The following is a 21,788-nucleotide window of genomic DNA, read 5'->3' as shown; positions in this document are numbered from 1 at the left end:
GCACACAATATTCTAGGTGGGGTCTTACCAAGGAATTATATAATCGTAGCATCACCTCCCTTGACTTAAACTCCACACACCTAGAGATGTAACCCAACATTCTATTGGCCTTTTTTATTGCTTCCCCACACTGGCGAGAGTGGGACATGGAAGCATCAACATACACACCGAGATCTTTCTCGTAATCAGAATCTTTATTTCAGTGGAACCCATAAAATATCTGCACTTTATATTTCTGCTCCCTGCATGGAGTACCTTACATTGATCTATGTTAAATTTCATCTGCCAGGTATCAGCCCCATCGCTAATTAAATTCAGATCCCATTGTAGCCTCTGTGCTGCTAGATCAGTATCTGCTACACCACCCACCTTGGTGTCGTCTGCAAATTTAACCAGTTTACTGTATGTATTGGTGTCAATATCATTAATGTAAATTAAGAACAATAGTGGTCCTAAAATTGAACCCTGCGGTACCCCACTATGAACGCAGGCCCACTGTGACATTGTGCCTCTAATAACTACTTGCTGCAGATAACGATTTCTGGAATGTTAAATTTAAAGGTTGGCTAATAATATCCCTCATCTCTTTTAAAACTATAGGTAAGATGCCATCAGGGCCCTGCGATTTATTTATTTTGAGCTTAGCTAGGCTTAGTACCACATCAGCCTCAGTTATACATATATTGGTCATAGACAACGCTGTACTAAATGGTGGTAAGTTCTCTACTCTGAACACCCATGTAAAATAATCATTAAACTCATTTACTATATCAATTTCATTTTCAATTATAAGGCCCTTAATACCCTGCAAATTAGTGATTTCAGCTTTTAGAGCTCTTTTGGAGTTAAAATATTGGAACCTTTTATTGTCATCCTTAGCCTCCAATGCAATTTTTCTTTCTACTTTCCTCTTAGAGAGTCTAATGTTATTTTTTAACTCAATCTGTAGACTTAGATACTCCTGATTAATCAGGATTAAAGGCAACTTTGTGCAACGATAGAGCGCAGTCTGTGCTGCAGGTTTGTATTTAGGTCGATCACTAGTTCCGGTAGCAGCAGGAATGTAAAAATGCTGCACTTTTCAATTTGTCATAAATGCTGGTATTCTCTTCCTGCATAGGAAACTGGCAGATATCAGAGGCTGATTTATGCAAAGGTTCCACCTTCACCCCAGTAAAAATCACTTGTTTCAAACTGCAGCAGCTTCCCACTCTAATCCCTTTCACAGGTATGTAAATACGACTTCTCCACATGCAAAAAAAAAAAAAACAAAAAAAAAAGCTGTAGGATGAGTTTAAGAACTTGCCACAAGCAGCATTCCCAGTTCATGCTGTGGAGGTGTGGCTGGGGCGCGGTCGGCGCTGCTCAGGAAACCTTCAAGCTACACGGGACCCTTGGGAATGGGCGAAACTTCCTCGGTAACCCGAGCTGGGATCTGGGAGCTGCCAGCTGACAGCTCAAATAGCATTGTGTGGATTTCGCATTTGAAGAAGCTGCATTGGCCACAGGCCTTGGCGAGACCTCGCCTTTGTTTGTCATTCATCCCCAGCTCCCCCTTGGTGGGCAGTCTGTGTGGTAGTTCCCAAAAATGGCTTTTTTTTTACCCAATATAATTATTGGCTCTCCAAAGGTCGTGCAGAGCAAATTCTCAAATTACGGTTCCCCCTGCTGAACAATATCTGATCACAAAGCCTGACTAGCGATAAGAAGACATGCTTACCTTCCAAGAAATTAATCACATTTTCTCTGGGATTATCAAACGTTGAAAACTTCTCATTTATTTGCCGTCTGTAGTACAGTTAATGTTGCAGCCATAACGATTTGAGCTGATTTGGGCTAATGCGACATATATGATAATTTCACATACATAAGGTAAGCATATTACCGTATTTTTACCCAGCTCTCTAAACCCCATACCGCTGCCCACACCTCAATTTGAAGAGCCATTTGAACTGAAAAATAACTGGCAACCCTTGCAGGACATCTCGCAGAACATCACAGGCACCATTTCCACAGCAAGTAGCAGATTACTCTTGGTATATATTCCACCTCCGCACCCCGACACATACACACCGAGCCTAATGAGTCAGCATTTTTAGCAACTAGATAAACCCAAACTGGCATCTGGATCGACTGAGTCTGAGGCAGCCAAACGCATGCAACTAACCAGATGATTAGTGGAGGGGTTTCTTGACAAGGGGTGACATTGGAACCGCGTTGTGCATGTTGTTCGAAAACAGCAAACATCTGCAGATTTAAGCGGGAATATCTTTCCCTACATTTGACTTATTTACCACCCAAAAAGATACAAAGGCTTATAGAACAGGGTTACAATCCCAACATCTGGGAGGCCAGAATCACTCACTGTCCTGTCTGAATGAGAAGCAGAGACTGAAAAGGGTTTGGGGAGGGGGGGGGGCATTGTGGTGAGCACACAGTCCAGGACCGGTGCCAGCTGCCAGTTCACACAGCTCAACTCAGGGCAGGGGGCTCCAGAGGCAATGCAGAAAGGCAGCGGCAAGCGCCGGAGACAGCTGGAGCCGTCCATGAGGCACGTCAGGAGCTCTCAGCCTGCGCTCTGACACAACCTTCAGATTTTCAGACAGGCTTCAGATTTTCAATGGCGCTGAAGCGGTCTCCATAAGTAAATGGCGCCAAAGGCAAATGACATGGGCCATCACAATCAATCGCTTTAATTACGCCAGGTGGCTGCTCTGTAGGGAGTTTAAAAGTCTGGGTGTGAAATGCCCAAAATGAACCTAAACCAAACTGCACAAAAGCTCAGGCTTTCTTTTGTGTGAAGTTTGACATTGTTGTTTTTGTTCAAATTAACCATTTCCAGTACAGGACTTTCCAAAAAAAAAAAAAAAAAAAAACAGCAACATTTCAGAAAGTATAGAAGGGTGACTTGGGGAGGGGGCTCTGCCCCCTTGCCCGCCTCCCCTTTGATTGACAGGCGGGTGTGCGGGAATCGGACGGCAGGCCAACAATGGGTGAGGGTGCCAGGCAAGTCATCAAGGCAGTCTGGCTGTTTAGTCTGACTCACAGAGCCCTTTCTGAGCTCCTCTTTCCACTTAGGTTACGGGGCTGCATCCCATTTGTGTCCCACATGACCAATTTGTCCGACATAGTGACCAGACCGCTTCCTCACACTGCGGAGCTCACAGCCCAGCAGTTGGACTTACCCCCTTCCCCAGACTTCCTGACGCTACAGCGGACCAGCATTAGACCCCATGTTTGGGTCCTGCCGCTTAATCACTATACGCCAAACGGCAAATTGAAATAAAAACACAATGTCCCTGACGGACCCTCTAACTCAGGATCTCCAACTTGGGGTCTGTGGAGATGTCACAAGTGGTCTGGAGAAATGCACCATAAATTGAACAAATGTCAGTATCATCATCATCCGGTTTATGCTCTATTCAAGTGGAAGCGAGAAAGATATTAAAAATCCTCCATGATCCTTGGCTCTTAGTTGCTAATGTGATCACGTATCACTGGTGGGGGGGCGGGGTTCCCAAGGTAAACTTTACAGCCCATGACAAAAACAAGTGTTTGCCATCTAAAAGAGTGCAAATCCAATACGGTCTCCAGTTCATTATTCTGAATCGCTGCCTCTCCTACCCCCGCCACCACCATTAAGGATACCTGCACTATTGGGATTGGCTTTTCTGCTGTTTCTTACCATTCATAAATGACCGCGCTTTACACTCTATATAGTCACACCTTTTTAAGCCCCCCTTGTACCACTTGTCGGACGAGCAGACTCTTGAATAACACGAACGACAGGATAAAGCAAGATTCTTTTAAACTGTTTACTTAAAAACTTAAAGTTACATTGCCAAGTGCACAGTTGAGAAATTGTGCTGCTCCTACAGTAACGTACTCCCAACTGAACCGTGACATCATGTCAATACAATCTCATTCCAAATGCAAACTTCTTAGTGTATTTATATATTTGTAACTTAGGTAAAAGTGGGCAAAAATTAATATGAAATTGTCATTAACAATTTTAGCTGTTTTATTTTGGCCCTTACACTGTGCTTTTATCAATGTGGGGGGAGGGGCTGGGCGACCACATGACCTCGGACCTGCAGAGATTTATTTTCTCCATACTCTGGGCTTTTTGGTTCCTGTTCTCTGTTATCTTCTGCCATCCTCTCTTTCCCTCTTCCCCATTTCAGGCACCATTTCCTGTAACTGACATATTGATGCAATAATGGATTGCCATATTCTCTGACCAAGCACCTAGAATACATTCTATAACCATGGTAAGGCAAACAAAACTTTCTCCAGGTGCTGTGTAGCTTTTAATACACTACTGTGCCACACATTTAAAACTGACATCCACAGTACCTTCATTTTCTATGACATTCTGGATAGACCCATGTCATTAAAATATGAAGCACATATAGATGCTGGGCAGTCAGAACTGCTGTTTACATTGTTATACACTGTAAATAATCAGAGATGGACATTTCAGGTCCAGAAAGTAAAAATCCAGACCAAGATTTTTTTTCGACCATCCAGTTGGGTATAAAGAGTGACAGTGAGCCAAGATATTACTGAGACATCAGCTCTATAATTAAACATTGTAACTATAAAATCAGTGCATAGCTAAGTCATTGTAGATGTTGGTCTGGTCCTGGACCTGAAATGTCTCTGTATATAATTATAAAGGCCGGGGGAAGGGAATCAGCATTTTTTTTTAATATGATTTATGCTCTCTGAACTGGTACTGACATCAGTCTTTGTTACATCTACAGTACGTTGGCACATTTGCTGGTAGAACATTGCTTACTCTAAATAATTTCATAAAGACATGCTTGACTTCAGTGGTTTGACAAAAACTACACTTGGTTTTGTTGGGACACATGACCCAATACAAACATACCGCAAACTGTTTCATTTTTCTCGCTGTGTAGTAAGGCACGGAGTCTTAACTAGGCCAAAAAGTTCTGCTGTAACCCAACCAAAATACAGGCAGTCTAAACATTTTAAACCAAATCAAATTGATTAAAATTCATATATTTGTATTATTCTTTTATCTAGATAAATACTAGACCTACAATAAAAATTCAGCTCATCCATCATCCAGACACTTACCCAATACAGGGTCACGGGGGGTCTGGAGCTGATGCCAAGCTGTGTGGGACACGAGGCAGGAGAGCAGCCCAGGCAGAACGCCAGCCCGTCGCAGAACACGCAGCTTAACACTCTGAGCAATTTAGAGGTGCCACTTTACCTAACTGCATGCCTTGCGATCGCAGGAAGAATGTCATGCAACACGGGGACAATGTGCAGATTCGACGCATACAGGGCAGGGCTGGAACCCTCAGCCCTGGAGGTATGTGGAAACGGTGGGTGCACCATCCTGCTGAATGCAGATTCCTGACATTATTAACGTTCGATTTCCAAAAAGCTTATTTTTGTCTGTGCTTGGATCAAGACAAAATTTACATCACTGCCTATGGCCAGTATGTAGCACAAAGAAGGTCAGTGAGTTTGTTCTGTGACTGTGAGGGACTCTACTAATGTTGATGTAGAATATTTACAGCACCATCACACACGTCAATCTCTCAGACACTGATAAATCAACATTGCCAATTATGTCTCATGGCCATTCTGTTAATTCTACTGCAAAGCCATTTCGATAAGACCAGTTGGTCGTTATAAGCTATTATTCACTAAATGTTGCAGTGTTGTGACCCTAAAAATGCATAAATGTTGATAGCACCTCCTGAAGTATTTTTGTTTGTTTGTTTTTTCCAAAAAACACAGCAAAATAACTGTGGTCTAAATTTTTCTATAAGCAACTAATAAGAAATAACTTTCAGACTGCTTACTGGAGATCAGACAAACTGACAACCCACCCAGTCTATTTTTTAAGATAACCTGAAATGTTTATTTTTTTCAACTGCATGTTAAGAGAAACAGAAGAGAAAATCAAGACAAATATCATGAGAAATAAGTCTTTACTGGCAGGGCTGCCCGTATGTGCTGTGAAATCACTGCAGAGGAATCAGAATGCAGCCGAAACACTCTCATGCTAAACCTCTCATCACGCTAGAGGTCTTTGGTGCTTCGCTTCAGAGCTTTAAGGAATGACACCTACCTAGATCAAGTCATTTACCAGGAGCCATATTCCATCTTGCCCATTATGATCAGCCAACAGATACTGCCTTCTCATTCTACGGCATTAAAGTGTCATACTAGATGTGGTTCATGCGTGGTTCCTCCATAGTGGAACAACCCACTCTATCACATCCGATCTTCAAGACCGTTCTTCAAGAAAGATAGGACCCATCTGCTCTAGGAACACTTCAGCTAACCTCACCCTAACACTAACTCTCACCAACTCACAGTTTTCGTTGACTGCTCCGTCAATAAGATTTCACTTGGCACTACTGCATGTTCTGTTGTATTTTACACTTAGATTTAGATCCTACCAGATTCTTTTGGTGTTACTTCCTTATATGGTTTTTCTGATGATAGGAGCTGCAGTGTTTTGTATAGTTATTGTTCATGTAATGCAGCTGTCACTGGGCACTCATCTGTGCCTATCTGCACTTATATCTGCTTGGCTCCTTGATAGCTCCTTGTCATTGCTTCAGAGAAAAGTATCTTCTAAAATAAATTAATGTAAAGTGAAGTATCACATCATTTTGTACTAATCTGGCACCTTAGCCATGGTAGGGTCTGGCAAGCAGGAACCCAGTCAGCCAAGATTTTACTGAGACCTAAGCTCTAGAATTAAACATTGTAACTATGAAATCAGTATACAGCCAAATCATTGTAGATGTTGGACGTTTTTCAGCAGAAATTCTGATTGTATTGATTCTTGGTCTATCATTGCAGTCGGTGCTTCCTGCCAAAATTCTTCTGTCCCTGCTGGAACCATAAACGTTGTTAATTCTGCACGTCACCAGCTCAGCCTCTGGGCTGTGTTCCTGCATAAGGACCAAAAAGAGCGGTGATGGCTTGACAGATGTTGGAAGATCTTTCGCTGAGCAGTGGGACTATGAACCAGTGACCTGTGACTGATGTGAGCGCCATGCAAGTGGGATCTCCGTAATATTCTCGGCGCTGCTTGGAAGACAAAACATGGGATCTTTCCAACAAGTATTACTCATACATCCTAGGGAAACAGTTCAGACATTTTCCCCTCGATGGCTTCTCAAACATAGCACTAGGTGTCTAGTACTTTCTCAACACGTATAGGACAAACTTGGAGATGCAAAGCATAACAACTAAAGGAAATTGTTTTGCCGATTTCACATGCAAATTTGCATGTAAATATGGTTTTTCTGTGTCACGGACAACAAATCAAAAACCCACAATGTGATAAAAACCTGGTATTTTGATGTTGTGGGGACCAATTTTATAAAATATATTGTGACTGTGATCAAAACTAATGGTAGAAGCCTTGTATTTTCTTTGGTTACTTATGGTTAAGGTTCGGGCTGGGTAGGGGTTAAGGATGTCATTGTTGGGATTAGGGTTTGTCCCAGAAAAATGAATGGAGAGTCCCCACAAAGTTATGAGTACAAACGTGTGTGTGTGTGTGTGTGTGTGTCTACAGCCAGGGACAAGGTTAAGTGGTGGAAAATTAGCATGATTCCAAGAGCCCAAGAGTGACATAATTGGATTTGTCTGGGCTGGAGGCCCAATATGATATGCCTTAATGGGCTCCAAAATTTCTAGTGGCGCCCCGGTCTACAGCACCCTCCCTCAAAGGATCTGCCACAAAGCCGTCACCGTCCCAATGCTGTGACCTCGGGAAACACGAGTCGGGGCGGAAGAGGAGGGAGGCAGGCTGCTGCCGCTGGCGGCCGCGCGGGCGGTCAATGGGGGCACCGGGACCCCGGGTTCCGATTTCACTGGGCTAACTGGAGCACAGCTGCATGGCAAAGTCACCGACAACTGCTGTGCTGCTCAGACAAGGGGGCTGCTGTGACTGTGAAACAGCCCCTACACACGGGGGAGGGGGGTCCTGTGAGGGATTATGGGCGACCGCAGAGCTTTGATAGACCACACTCGGCCGTCGACTCCATTTGCAGACCGGACCCCTGCTCTGGCCCCGACTGAAGTCCCTCCAAATGTGCCAGGGGGGCCAGCCCCAGAGTGTGCTGTTTCCTTACACACGTGTGCCCCCCCCCCACCCCATTCCCCTGCTCAGACAGACAACTGTTCTCAACAATAACTGATTTTCATTATCCACACAGGAGTCACCAGAACCTCTCTAATGTGCCGTTCGGTTTGGCACCTTGCTGTAAATGTCTTGGTTGTGAAAACTTCATTTCCATCCCAGTATATTTTGCTGTAAGTGCAGGAGAAGTTCCATCTGATATCACATTTTATTTATATCGAAAAAAACATATATTCCTTTTAGATACCGGCGGATTGGTGAATTCCACATTCTGGGTCATGCACACTTTGCATCTCTAATGAGAAGCGGGGAAGTTCACAGAGAGCCTGAATGCCGTCTGCTATCTTCACTGCAGTTCTGTAAATTGTATTGGCTCGCTGGGGCCCAGCAGGAGCAGGTCATTCAGACCTCCGGATTCCGCCTCCGAAGCATGGCTCCTTTCATCGCCGCGCGAAAATATGCCAGGGCCGGTTCGGGTCGCTTTGGGAAATGGGCTTAACCTATTCTGCTGCTCCGTTCAGACAGGTTCGGTCATTTTTTTGGGGGGGGGGGGGGGGAACCCTACCAACATATACATAACCATGGGAGAACCTGCAGCCTTAAAGAGACACACACACGCACGGCTGGCGTCACAACGGCCCGGGTTTGTCTGCTTTCGAGATCAAGTCCTCCGCAAAAGGTTAATGCTGGGGCTGTGATTGGAGTTGCAGGTTGGCTGCCTCGTTTGCCAGTTTCCTGCTCGGACCAATCAAAACAATCCTCCGCTTCCTCTGCTCATTTGCATGCATACCCCGCAGAGAATGTCGAGGGGCAGACTCTGGAAATGTTATTAACAAAATGGCAGGGCTTGTGCTTTGAGCCGGTTTATTCAAACAGAATGGGGGCGGCTGAATGGCGGATGGCTGGCCGGTGAGAGAGGGGGAGCCGCAATCCTATCAGCACCCCGAGAAGGTCTCCTCGCATGGCTCTCTCAGCCAGGGCCCGGGGCCCGGTGCCCAGCGGAAATGGCCGTCCCCCCAAGTGGAGTCACGGGGTTCTGCCCCACTGCCCAGAACCAGACTGCCTAAGTGCCTCCTTCCCCGGGGAGTTTTGCTTCTGTTTACTTACCAGAACAGCGACCCGAAATAAAAAAAGTCTGTGCTAATTTGCTCTTCACACAAAACCTCTACAGCATACAGGAAGAAAAGGAACAAATCCCACTCACTCTTCCGGCAGATATATGCCAAGTTGGAGAACATAATCTGATGAAATTAATCTTCCAGTTCCCCCATTTTTCAATTCAACTGATTGAATTTATGTTTGTATAATACCTTTCGCAGCATGTTTGGCCCAAAGCACTTAAGCACTGGCACTTCCTGATGTGCTACAGTTTAGGGTAACAGCATTCCAAATGGACAGTGAATACACAAAAAATGGTACCTTTGCTTGTCACTGGGGCTGTACCTTCAAGTGTCTGCCAATCGTACCCTAGCTGTAGGTAATGGACTATGAGGAAGATTTCTGTACCATTGAAAGCTGTCTGTACCTTTGGAATGTTCCTCAGAGTCAATTTCTGTACCTTAAAAGGTACAACTAAAAGGGTACAGCCCCAGTGACAAGCAAAGGTATACAATTTTACCCTTTTTTTCTGAGAATGTGAGAGCCAGAAGACAATGGAGGAGAGGTAACAAAACTCCAGGGTTTTATGGAAAACCTCTGGGGACCCAAAGCCAAAAGGCTGCCCAACCCTTCTTAGGTATGTGGGCAATAAACAGGCTAGTAGGTTCATATGGTGCCATCATCTGTATGCACCCTGTCTGTGTATCATCACCATCTACAGGTCAACTCTCTCTTCAGCCCTCTGCAGACCAGCCTGCATACCTCTACTGGCCAGTAGCCCTGCCTGTGCTCTGTTACCTCCATGGCATAAACTTAGTCAATGTCTAAGTTTAACGAAAGGCTCACAGGTTAATAGCAAAAGCAGAAACACGCAGAAACACAGCAGCGTGTACAGCAGCGCGTACAGCAGCGCACGTGGCTTTATTTACAGCAAGTTAAGCCAAAGTAGTCGGTCTTCAGACTGTATATAAATACAGAGAGCAAGGGGGCATTGCTTAGGCACGCTGGCAGACTGTTCCACAGACCAGGAGCCCTGTAGCCAAAGGCTCAGCCACCAGCTCTCATTTTATTTATGAGAGGAAGGGCAGGAAGGTCCGCATTCTCTGCTCTCAGTGAACATTCTGGATTCATACACATTGATCAGTTCTGTTAGGTTAGTGGGGGCCTGACCCTTTAGTGCAGGGTCAGGACGCAGAACAATTATATAGTCTGTCCTGTATTTAACTGGATGCCAGTGAGAAACATCAGAATAGGTGCATTGTGGTCATATTTACTCCTATTAGTTGCGATTTTTTAATGCACAAACAGTGTGTGATCAATGCGCACTGAGAGCTTAAGGTTAGAAAAAAAACTGTTTAGCAATGTTTCTAAGCTGTAAGAAGCATGTTGTGCGCATATGAGAATTAAATGACAAATCTGTATTAAAAATTGCAACAAGGTTACAGGCTGCAAGCCGTCAGAGTTATGTGCTGATGACAAGGCGATACAGTGCATCACAATGAACTGAAGGTGGCGACAGTGGGGCCGGCAGGGGATTTCTGTGTGCAGCTGGCCAGTAAGACAGGTGGCCTCTCTGCAAAACCTCCACGTGAATCCCTGCTGTAAACACTTATCGCCCTGCTTCCACATCTCACACGCGTCCTTATGTCGACTCTCGTCACTGGGACGGAGTCATAATGGCGTCCCCGGTGCCCCCCCTTACCCCAGGCTCATGCTCACCCTGCGTCACAGGACGCCTCCGGGCAGGAACAATCTGGGATGAAAGGTACCCTTTATCCTGGGGTTTTTTTTGGATGTAAAGCACTGTGCATTTGTCATGTTCAATAGAGAAGTTTCACCATACTGGCCTCCCACAGATACAGGGCTGCCAACTCACGCTTTCAGACTCTCGCGTTCACGCGAGGAATATTACAGGGAAATTTATATTATTCAATTATACAACTAAAATTATCTGCATCAAAAGCATTGGGGTAGTTTGCAAAGCTTACAGAGTATTTACAAGTTAATAAAACTGTAACATACATCTAAATGAGTGTGTCAAATTGTAAATCTCACGCCAGTCAGCTGGGCCAAAGCTGGTGGCACAGCAGATAGCAGCACGCCTGTCATATACTTACTGCTTCCAGTCTAGAGAAAAATACGATTTCAAAAAAGAGTAACAGGATACATAAATATACTGGGCATATTGTGTGATATCATGGGACTCCTTCTCTCTGACAGAGTATTTATTACAACCCGGTTTTGCATAGTTACTATTCAAAAAAAGAACAAAGAAATATATCCACCCACAACAAAGAGTCTGCAAAAAAACCCAGGGAGCTATCAGACTCCCCCAACCATTTAAAGACCTATTAGCATTTAAAGAGTTGAATCAGGCCTGTTTTATAATGGACTGTTGTAATAGAAGAGCATAAGCACATTTAATTTCTATGAGGGTCTTTTGGGATGAGAGGTGTGACCGTAACGGGAATGAGACCGAATTTCTGGGTGAGAAAGGAAGACAGTTCTTATTCTGGGGTGTGACATTGATGTCAGACCATTTGGAAAAACTCTTACTAAAACCAGGATGTGAGTGGAGACTCCCAATTCTCTGCATGCTACCCATACATGGTACTGTCAATAATCAGGGTCAGGTGGTCTTCATCCAAAGGAACATGACAAGTAAAACGACCAGATATTAAAACATCCAGTCCCTTTTCGGATGCCGGCCAAGCCCTGCCAATTTAGTGGGCACTTTCCATGAGTCTGAGCCGACATCTGCCACACTATGCTGGCACGCGTCTGGCCCGTATAATCTAGCGTGACTCCGGGGTGTTTCCTCGGTTGCATGTTAGCATGCCAGTCCCCCGGGGTGCAGCCTTCTCAGGCAAAGCGCCCTTATAGAACAATATGTAACAGGGTGGAGCACCGTACGATCTATTGCAACTGGAATCTCTTCAGCCACTGACCAGGTTTAGCTAACACACGTGACGGGAAAAAAAAAAGCCTCCCAGTTCGAGGCTCAGTCAAGACACATGACATTTTGACATTTAATTAGGTAACTTTATATCTGGGCTGCAAATGTTGATGTTATGAAATGAGTCATGGGATTATTGCTACTGAACATTAGAGTCACACTTTGTTGTTGTTGTTTTTTTTTTGCTCACTGTTGGATGTGGTCACAGAGGCAGATCGTCCTACAGGGAAGGTTTTTTTTTCCCCAGCAATCTTTGGCAGAGGTATAAAGAGAGAGACAGCCTAGTGTTTGGCTTGATTGGTGATTCAGGCCTAATATTTTATAACTTCCTTTTGATGTGGGGAACAAAGTAAGGATTCCCTCGTCTAGCGTTACACTCTCTTGGAGAAGCTCTCAAGGCGAATCAGAGCGGAGGCAGTGGGTCTGTGCAGCAGTGTGGTCACACCATGCAGGCTTAAGAAACCCCCATAACAGGTCTAGGACCAGCATTTCTTTAGGTGCATGTTTTTTGTGTATCAGTAATATTTGTATATTAGCAACATTTTGTGGACGAAGCAGAAAAAGGTATTGATTGAAATGAAATATATGAATAAATCAAAAGCTTCAATAACTTCCTGAATTTCAGCAATTCATTTTTGTCCTATAGAGAACATTCTGATTTTGCTCATATGTCTCATACTATACATGCCACGCCATTAAATCCTGTTCCTTAAAGAGAAGAATTAAGGATTTATGATGACATCACTTGTGTGGGGCTACACATGTTACCATCCCAACACTCAATTTAAATGGCATCTCCGAAGGATAAAACTAGAAAAAAGACTGCAGGTTTTTAAAATAAAGTATCTGACACAGATGCTATTATATACTGTATCGGCCCAGTGTTTTTTGCTAGAATTTAAATGTTAATGTACATAAACAACAGTAAATGCTGTAAATCATCTGTCTCTTGTCCGTACCCTTCAAACGTAATTGACAGAATCAACGTCATTTTAGCAATACGATGGAATATTAGCAGTGAGTCAGTCCGCTTTATTGGGATTGCTGGGATTGCTGCGAGGATTGCTGGGATTGCTGCGAGAGAGTGGTGTTGAGCTGCAGCGATTGTTTGGGATTGTTTTTTTGGAGTGTTTTGAGTGTTTGTGTGCTTTACCTGTTTACGTGGGTGGCTGTTTATTTCTATTTATTGTTCTTATTTCGGTCAGCGTGAGTGCTTGTCTGTCCTGTCTGTTAATCAACAGCGCGATTATTACCGACAGAGAGCTGCGGGTGTCGCGTGCGCGGCGTTTTTCTGTCCGCGTTTAAACTCCGTAACAAACACCCGCGGGGCGATTATAACTAATAACATCTAACGTCGGTATCGCTACCAAGCGTCGGAAAAGGACAGTTGCTCCTGAGCTTCGCTCGGTCGCCAGTCGGGGCCGGGAGGACATTTTCCACTTTTTTCCCGCTCCGGCAGTAGCCTGCTGTGAGGGGGTTTTTGTGGTTTTTCGACCTCCCAAGAGCAACTTCGATTTCGCCTTGTTTTTAGTTCATACTTGGTTCAGGCAGAAGTTCTTCTGGTAAGTAGTAGTAAGTTTATCAGGTTTAAAATTTTTAATAAAATAATAATTAAGTTCCGTTTTAACACAAGTAATAACTTATTTTAGTGTACTCCGCACGTTACTGCATTTATTGTTACGCAAATTAATCTTTATAGTTAAATACACTATATAAATTTACTGGGCTGGGAGTACGGGGTCATAGTGAGTTAGTTAATTATGGGGCCAGCTCAGTGTTGCGTTTGCAAGATGTTTGCCCTTCTGGACGTTAGTGTCCAGTCGGACTTCATCTGCGAGCGATGTAAGCTAGTGGACTCACTCATGGTCAAGGTTCGCGACCTTGAGGAGCAACTGGCTCGCATCCAATGCAACAGTGAGTTAGATGAGCTAGTTGATACGCCGTTTAGGGAGACGGTGTGTACGCCACTAACGGGGGGGAGGGAGAATGAAGAGCAGAGAGGTCGAGAGAGCTGGGTGACCGTAGGTCGTAGACGCAGGAAAAGGCGTACACACGTTACAGAGGCGGCATCACCTGAGGTGTCTGTGTCTAACAGGTTTCAGGTGCTTCCAGCTTTAGAGCCGGAAGGGACTGGGGAAGCAGGTGGGCCCTTGGGCACTGAGGAGCCCCCTCCCCCCAGAAAGAGGGAGGTTGTGGTAGTGGGGGATTCAATTATTAGGGGAGTAGACAGTTATGTGTGCACGCGTGATAGAGGGTCCCGTACGGTGTCTTGCCTGCCTGGTGCCCAGGTAGGAGACCTTCCAGATCGTGTGGACAAGCTTTTGGCCCCAGCTGGGGTGGATCCAGTTGTCGTGGTGCATGTTGGCACCAACGACATAGGCAAGGGTAGAAGGGCTGTTCTGCAGGATAAATTTATAGAAGTCGCCAATAAGCTTAGAAGCAGAACGTCCATGGTGGTATTTTCCGAAATACTCCCCGTGCCACGCGCAAGTGAGGCTAAGTTAGCTGAGATAAGGAGATTAAATGCGTGGCTAAAAGGATGGTGTAGGAAAGAGGGGTTTAGGTTTATGGGGCACTGGAGGACCTTCTGGAACAGGTGGGACCTGTTCAAGCCGGATGGGTTGCATCTGAACCGGAGGGGAACCAGTGTACTGGGAAGGCGTATTTGTAGAGTAGTTGAGGAATGTTTAAACTAGGGACTGGGGGGGCAGGGAGGTTAGTTAAGTGTGTAACTGGGGTGAAACGGAAAGCCCACAAAAATCATATTATAAATAGGCACTGTAATAAGCCTACCCTTTGTTGTCTGTATTTAAACGCCAGGAGTATTAGGAATAAAATTCATGATTTAGAGGCTCTTATCTCATCGGACTCTTATGATATTATAGCAATAACTGAAACGTGGTTGAGTGATAAGGATGGACAAGAATATAATATGGATGGTTACACATTGTTCCGTAAAGACCGTATAGGTAAGAAGGGAGGTGGTGTTGCAGTATATGTAAAGGAAATCTTGCAGGCAAGGGAGCTTACTGATATAAGTAAAAGTACGGAAGCTATATGGGTAAAATTAGATGCTACAAACTCAAATAGCCTAATTGTCGGTGTTTGTTACAGAGCACCCAATGTAGCTGCTGAGGAAAGCAGATTGTTATACAGTGATATTAGGATTATGAGCAATAAAAATGATGTGGTAGTTATGGGTGATTTTAATCTACCGGGGATACAGTGGGACATTGTTGCTGGCTCTTCTGAAAATGAACTTGAGATGGTGGAATTAGTACAGGATTGTTTTTTTACTCAGTTTGTTAACACCCCTACCAGGGGAGATGCCATTCTTGATCTTGTTTTGTCTAATAACCAGGACAGGATTGGTAAATTAGATGTTTTAGAACCACTTGACAGTAGCGATCATAACATGGTTAAATTTGAGGTTAAGTTTAGTGCCCGAAGAGCAAAGTCCAAATCAAAAATATATAATGTTAGGAAGGCTAACTTCAATTGTATGAGATTAAAACTAGAAACCGTGAACTGGATGGAGTTAAATAACAAAACTGTTGAAGAGGCATGGGAATTTTTTAAAAGCACATTATTGCAAGTACAAGAGGACTTCATACCTGTTTCTAGCAAGAATAAATCTAGGAAATTGCAACCTAGGTGGTTTAATAGGGACATAAAGTATAAAGTAAGGAGGAAAAGGGCTTTGTTCCAGAGATGGAAAAAAACTGATGATGACATAATAAAGCAAGAGTATCTAAATCTACAGGCTGAATTAAAAAATGACATTAGACGAGCTAAAAGGAATGTCGAAAGGAAGATCGCATTGGAGGCTAAGGATGACGTTAAAAGTTTCTTCCAGTATTTTAACTCTAAAAGAGCTCTAAAAGCTGAAATTACTAATCTGCAGGATAGTAAGGGTCTTATAATTGAAAACGACATTGACATAGTAAATGAGTTCAATGATAGTTTTGCACGGGTATTCACTGTCGAGGACACTAGTAACTTACCAGTTCTTATTACTAATTCAACATCGTCTATAACTAATATATATATAACTGAAGCTGATGTTTTGCAAAGCCTAGCTAAGCTCAAAATAAATAAATCACAGGGCCCTGATGGCATCTTACCTATAGTGTTAAAAGAGATGAGGGATATTATTTGCCGACCCTTAACATTACTGTTTCAAAAATCCTTATCTGAAGGTGTGGTACCTTCTGATTGGAAGCATGCCAACATAACGCCCATTTTCAAAAAAGGGGATAGAAGTAATTTGTCAAACTATAGGCCAATCAGTCTAACTTGTATAACTGGTAAAGTTATGGAGGCTATAATCAAAGAGAAAATGGTAGATTACCTGGACTCAAATAACATTTTGAGGGATAGCCAGCATGGATTTAGGAGAGGTAGATCCTGTTTAACAAATCTGTTGGAGTTTTTTGAGGAAGCTACTCGGGAAGTTGATGATAAGAAGGCCTATGATGTCATCTATTTAGATTTCCAAAAGGCTTTTGATGTTGTTCCCCACAAGAGGCTCTCACTTAAACTCAAAGCGACAGGTATTTTAGGAACTGTAGCGACTTGGATTGATAACTGGTTAACGGATAGGAAGCAGCGAGTAGTTATAAGAGGCTCGATGTCACAGTGGGCCTGCGTTCATAGTGGGGTACCGCAGGGTTCAATTTTAGGACCACTTTTGTTCCTAATTTACATAAATGATATAGACACCAATATATACAGTAAACTGGTGAAATTTGCAGATGACACCAAGGTGGGTGGTGTAGCAGATACTGAACTAGCGGCTCAGCAGCTACAGCGGGATCTTAATTTAATTAGTGACTGGGCTGACACCTGGCAGATGAAATTTAACATAGACAAATGTAAGGTACTCCATGTAGGGAGCAGAAATATAAAGTACAGGTATTTTATGGGACCTACTGAAATAAAGGTAGCTGATTATGAGAAAGACCTTGGTGTGTATGTTGATGCTTCCATGTCTCATTCTCGCCAGTGTGGGGAAGCAATAAAAAAGGCCAATAGGATGTTGGGGTACATCTCCAGGTGTGTGGAGTTTAAGTCAAGGGAGGTAATGCTAAGATTATACAATTCCTTGGTGAGACCTCACCTAGAATATTGTGTACAGGTTTGGTCACCATATCTTAAAAAGGACATAGCGGCCTTAGAAAAGGTGCAGCGTAGGGCCACAAGAATGATTCCTGGTCTTAGAGGAATGTCATACGAGGAAAGGTTATTTGAGCTAAATCTGTTCAGCCTCAAGCAAAGGAGACTGAGGGGGGACATGATCCAGGTCTATAAGATTCTAACAGGTTTGGATGCTGTTCAACCGAATAGTTACTTCAGCATTAGTTCAAATACAAGAACTCGTGGCCATAGGTGGAAATTAGCGGGAGAACATTTCAAACTGGATTTAAGGAAGCACTTCTTTACACAGCGTGTAGTCAGAGTATGGAATAGTCTTCCTGATAACGTAGTGCAAGCTGAATCCTTGGGTTCCTTTAAATCAGAGCTAGATAAGATTTTAACAACTCTGAGCTATTAGTTAAGTTCTCCCCAAGCGAGCTCGATGGGCCGAATGGCCTCCTCTCGTTTGTATAGTTCTTATGTTCTTATGTTCTTATGTTCTTACTTGAAATCCCAGGCAAACAGGCTGCAGACTCGCTCACCGCAGTGATTTACTGAACGCCGTTTGCTTGTTGGGAGGGTGTGGCTGGCATCATCTCCTTAACAGGGTCACAAGGTATGCCAGCGACTACCAGAAGAAGATCTGAGGAAATCCACTCCTCCATTAGTCATACCATCTCCACTGCATCTGAAATCCCAAACTGGCTCTTTGGACAACATCTGCAGATGCCCAGCCGGCGGGGGAAGCCGTTGGGGGGGGTGGGGGTGGCAGCACGAACGTGCTTGGCCCCATGGTACTAGACATGACTGACCAGGCCAACTCAAACCTTCTAGGGTCCCAACACCTTCCCAAAACCCTCTCACAGAACACCTCGCCTTCATCCTCTGCCCAGCCAAGGAACAGAAACAGGAGGCGCTGTCAATCAGAGCATGGCTCTGGATCAGCCCCTAGGGGAGCCAGAGAGCACATTATCTTTAGTGAGTCTCTCTGGCTCCTATATCTTCACATACAGCTGCACCCAAGAAGAGACGCAAGACAGTCCCTCTGGACGGGGTCCACACTGAGGAGAGATCTCTGTGCCTTTATTAGATACATTGCTTTTGACTAAAGCAATTCCACTCTAAATCTACTCAAATCTACTGTGATATCCTTACTAATGTGCAGACCTACTCTGAAGTTCTCGCACATGCTCAGTAGGCAATGAGGGAACAGCACCAAAGCGCATTGGTTTTTTAGAAAATGGGCCACATAGAAATGCTGAAACATCTGCGACAGTCTCGCTTATTTTTATCCGTCGGTTCTGTGCATGCCGTGTCCATCGCTAACCCTTTAATTATAATGAGAAATAATGTTTTACTGCTACCATCTGGGGCTGCTTGCCACTCCCAAAAACAATCAGGGGTATATCACAATAATAACACAGCCACAGTCTCCCAGTTCCGAAAACGCCACCATGACTGACACCTCCACTGAATGGCCTGCTTTCCAGCATGTTCCATCGGAAATTCCGAGGGCCCCGGTTTGAGGGTTAGAGGCAAACCAACTAAGCTTTCCATACCACAGACGGAACCTGCTGGAGGCAGACCCCCCCCATCAGTGAATGTTTGCCTAAGAAGTAAGTGTAATGCCCAAAAAACAGGGACATCCAACTTGTGTCCCATCAGCAGTCATGTAGAACCTTGCTGGCCTCAAACGTCCTAGCAAAATATACTAAATGTACAAACAGCTAATGAAGGTGTAAAGAAAAACACGGGCAAAATATCTATTTAAAAATACTATTTAAAAATGAACTAGCCAATGGTCTTATGCACCAGTTCACCCAATTCCTTCATCAAGTGACCGAAGTCCCTGTCCACTCAGACAGCAGACTGGGGTGAAAAGTGTTTTTTTTTTTTTGTCAGTGTTTAGAGCTCCAGCCCTTTAGCCTTCAAGTGTCACATGACAGAGGCAGAGGAACAATGGCAGCAGAGGCAGCCCCAACTCCAAAAAAGGCTGCCTTTCTCTGTCCCGTCGCTGCCTGAGGACACTGGCAAGGAGACGACCTCGGAGAGACCGTCCTGTCCGCGGCCCGCGCCGACACGGCTTTGATTAATGAGCCGTCACGCTCTTTCTCAAACCTCCATGTGCTCCCTCCTTTCAAATCTCACATATACGTCAAGTCCACTTCTTTCCTCACACTCTCGATTTTATTCAGTTAAAACATTTTAGTGCCGTCAGCAAGACGACTTTCATCAAACAGCCATGCCTTTCACTCTGTATTTTGGGTCATTTTTGAATAGGTTTTCCTTCTAGTCTTTGCGGTTTAGTGAACAGTGTTTACTATAGATTTGTTTTTTACTATTCTGTCTCGCTACAGCCTGTGGGGGGCATCAGTGTGACGGACTGGAGGATGAATAGTTTTGTTTAGCTCTTTCACTGAGATTTTTTGCTTTGGTGTTTAAACATGGGAGAAATTCGGTAGTGGCAAGTGACATACCATTAACACCACATATCATACCAATGTATGGAGTTCAACAGAGATATGCATTTCACGACGAATCACTGCTGTTCTTTGAAGACAACATGGTACTAAAGTTTCCTTTTACACCTTAACTAATGCAGTTACATTTTCACTGGAGTGAATTTCAGTTCAGTTGGTAAAAGTTGGAGAAAGAGTGTCATATCAGACATGAACCCAGTCAAATATAACACAGGATACGGTCATGGTAACATGCTTTTTAAGATTCACTGTAAAATTTACGGCACATGGCAAACGATATTTTTAAACATAACACAATATTACATTACGTAAAAAATATTCCAAAATAGATTTTGTTAAACAGCGGTACGTCTGACGCGTTTTATCGTGCATGTAACAACGTCAATTTTATTTTCTAGGAATAGTTTTTACCGTTAAATACGTCTTTTGTTTCTAATTGTTTTTATTTTCTCTTCTTTGATCGTTTGCAATTGCAAAAACAGTTAACTTAATTATACAGCTCGGGAAAAGTTACAGGAATTTGCATGTTAATTGTTGTTTATTTTCTTTCATCGCATTGCATCGGTATGGACAAAAAAGCAAATACCAAACGTGCAGAGAAAATAATTATAAACATTTACCTAGTTCATGCAAGGGTCTGAATCCTCTTCAGGCTCATGGATCCACTGTCTACGGCACTTTTAGCAATTTGAAGTTCATCCACATATGATCATGAGGGGAAAAAGTTTTCCCGTGGGATCTCACACCTGTGATATTCTTACTAATGCGGAACTGACACGCATCCGCCAACAAAAGGTGAAAAAACGTTCGAGTCTAAGAGAGGTTGATACCACTTAGTCAAGTTGCGTTGAGTTTTGCATCTCACACACCCCAACAAGTGAACGATGGTGAGCAGCAATTTGCCCCAACACAAGAACCCACGAGCGACTCTCGCTGTGACCTCATCGAGTTCTCAGCCAATCAGAGCGGGCATCACGTTAACTGAAAAAAGCAACATAAACATCGATTTTTAAAATGTATTCGAAAAATGTTTATCATAGTAAATTTTTAATTTGTTGATGATACATTTTAATTTTGATAATAGCGAATTGTCGATAATAAATCTTAACCGGTCTTACAATTAAACAAGTACAAAATAGAGTAAAGCTATTTTGAGTAAAGTTCTAAAAAATATACTAAGAGTATAAAATATGGTACTTTTAACTATACGAATCGATATAATAAATAACTGAGTGATGTGAGTGTGAAATCCAGTTAGGAAAAGCATCTCCTTCAGAACTTCGAGGACAAAAAGTGTCCTGCGTAAGTAATTTGTGGATTTTGGCGCCATCTAGTATTCAAATTTCCTTAGAACCCCAGAGAGTTTTCAAACGCGCCGCCTTTTCACAGCCAATAAAGTTAAAAATTATCTAGTGCAGGGGTGTCAAACTCCAGTCCTGCGGGGCCGGAGCTCTGTGTAACTTAGTTCTTTCCCTGTTCCACCACAAATAATTCAGCTCAAGAGCTGTGTGGTAATTAGCACAAGGAGGTGAATCAGGTGTGTTAAATGAGGGGAAACCCAAAAATGTGCAGGGCTCTGGCCCTCCAGGACTGAAGTTTGACACTCCTGTTCTAGTGGGAGTGAAGGAAATTTGCGTGAAACAAATGAACTTACTTTTTAATGATACAAATGTGCAGAAAAACAGATGAAATGCAACTTATCAAAATTAAAATTATGTCTTAAATGTACTACAAACACATTACAGTTACAAATTACATTTGTGGCCACATTTAAATAATCTGGATTTCTATATAAATTACTTATAAAATGATCTGACCTCATCACAGTCTTATCACAGACAGTCTTATTTAACAAACCACAAGTATTACATATCTTCGTTAAACAATCAAGGTCATTGATGGAAAAAGTACATGAACCTCTGGGATAATGACCTACAGAAAATAAGCCAGTTGTTCCATTCAGTTCAGG

The 21,788-nt window shown here is 43.4% G+C and overlaps 1 protein-coding gene across 1 annotated transcript in view; it reads right to left on the bottom strand.

Moving 5' to 3' along the window:
- megf10 (multiple EGF-like-domains 10) overlaps positions 1–20,738 on the bottom strand; it is a 68,786-nt gene extending 48,048 nt beyond the window's left edge. Inside the window, exon 1 of the mRNA XM_023845277.2 lies at positions 20,440–20,738. The gene's annotated coding sequence lies outside the window, so the exon portion shown is untranslated. The remainder of the gene's footprint in view (positions 1–20,439) is intronic.
- Between the last annotated feature and the right edge of the window lie 1,050 nt (positions 20,739–21,788).

Source organism: Paramormyrops kingsleyae, chromosome 7 (genome assembly GCF_048594095.1).
Source record: "Paramormyrops kingsleyae isolate MSU_618 chromosome 7, PKINGS_0.4, whole genome shotgun sequence".
NCBI lineage: Eukaryota > Metazoa > Chordata > Actinopteri > Osteoglossiformes > Mormyridae > Paramormyrops > Paramormyrops kingsleyae.
This window is presented reverse-complemented; position numbering and strand designations above follow the sequence as displayed.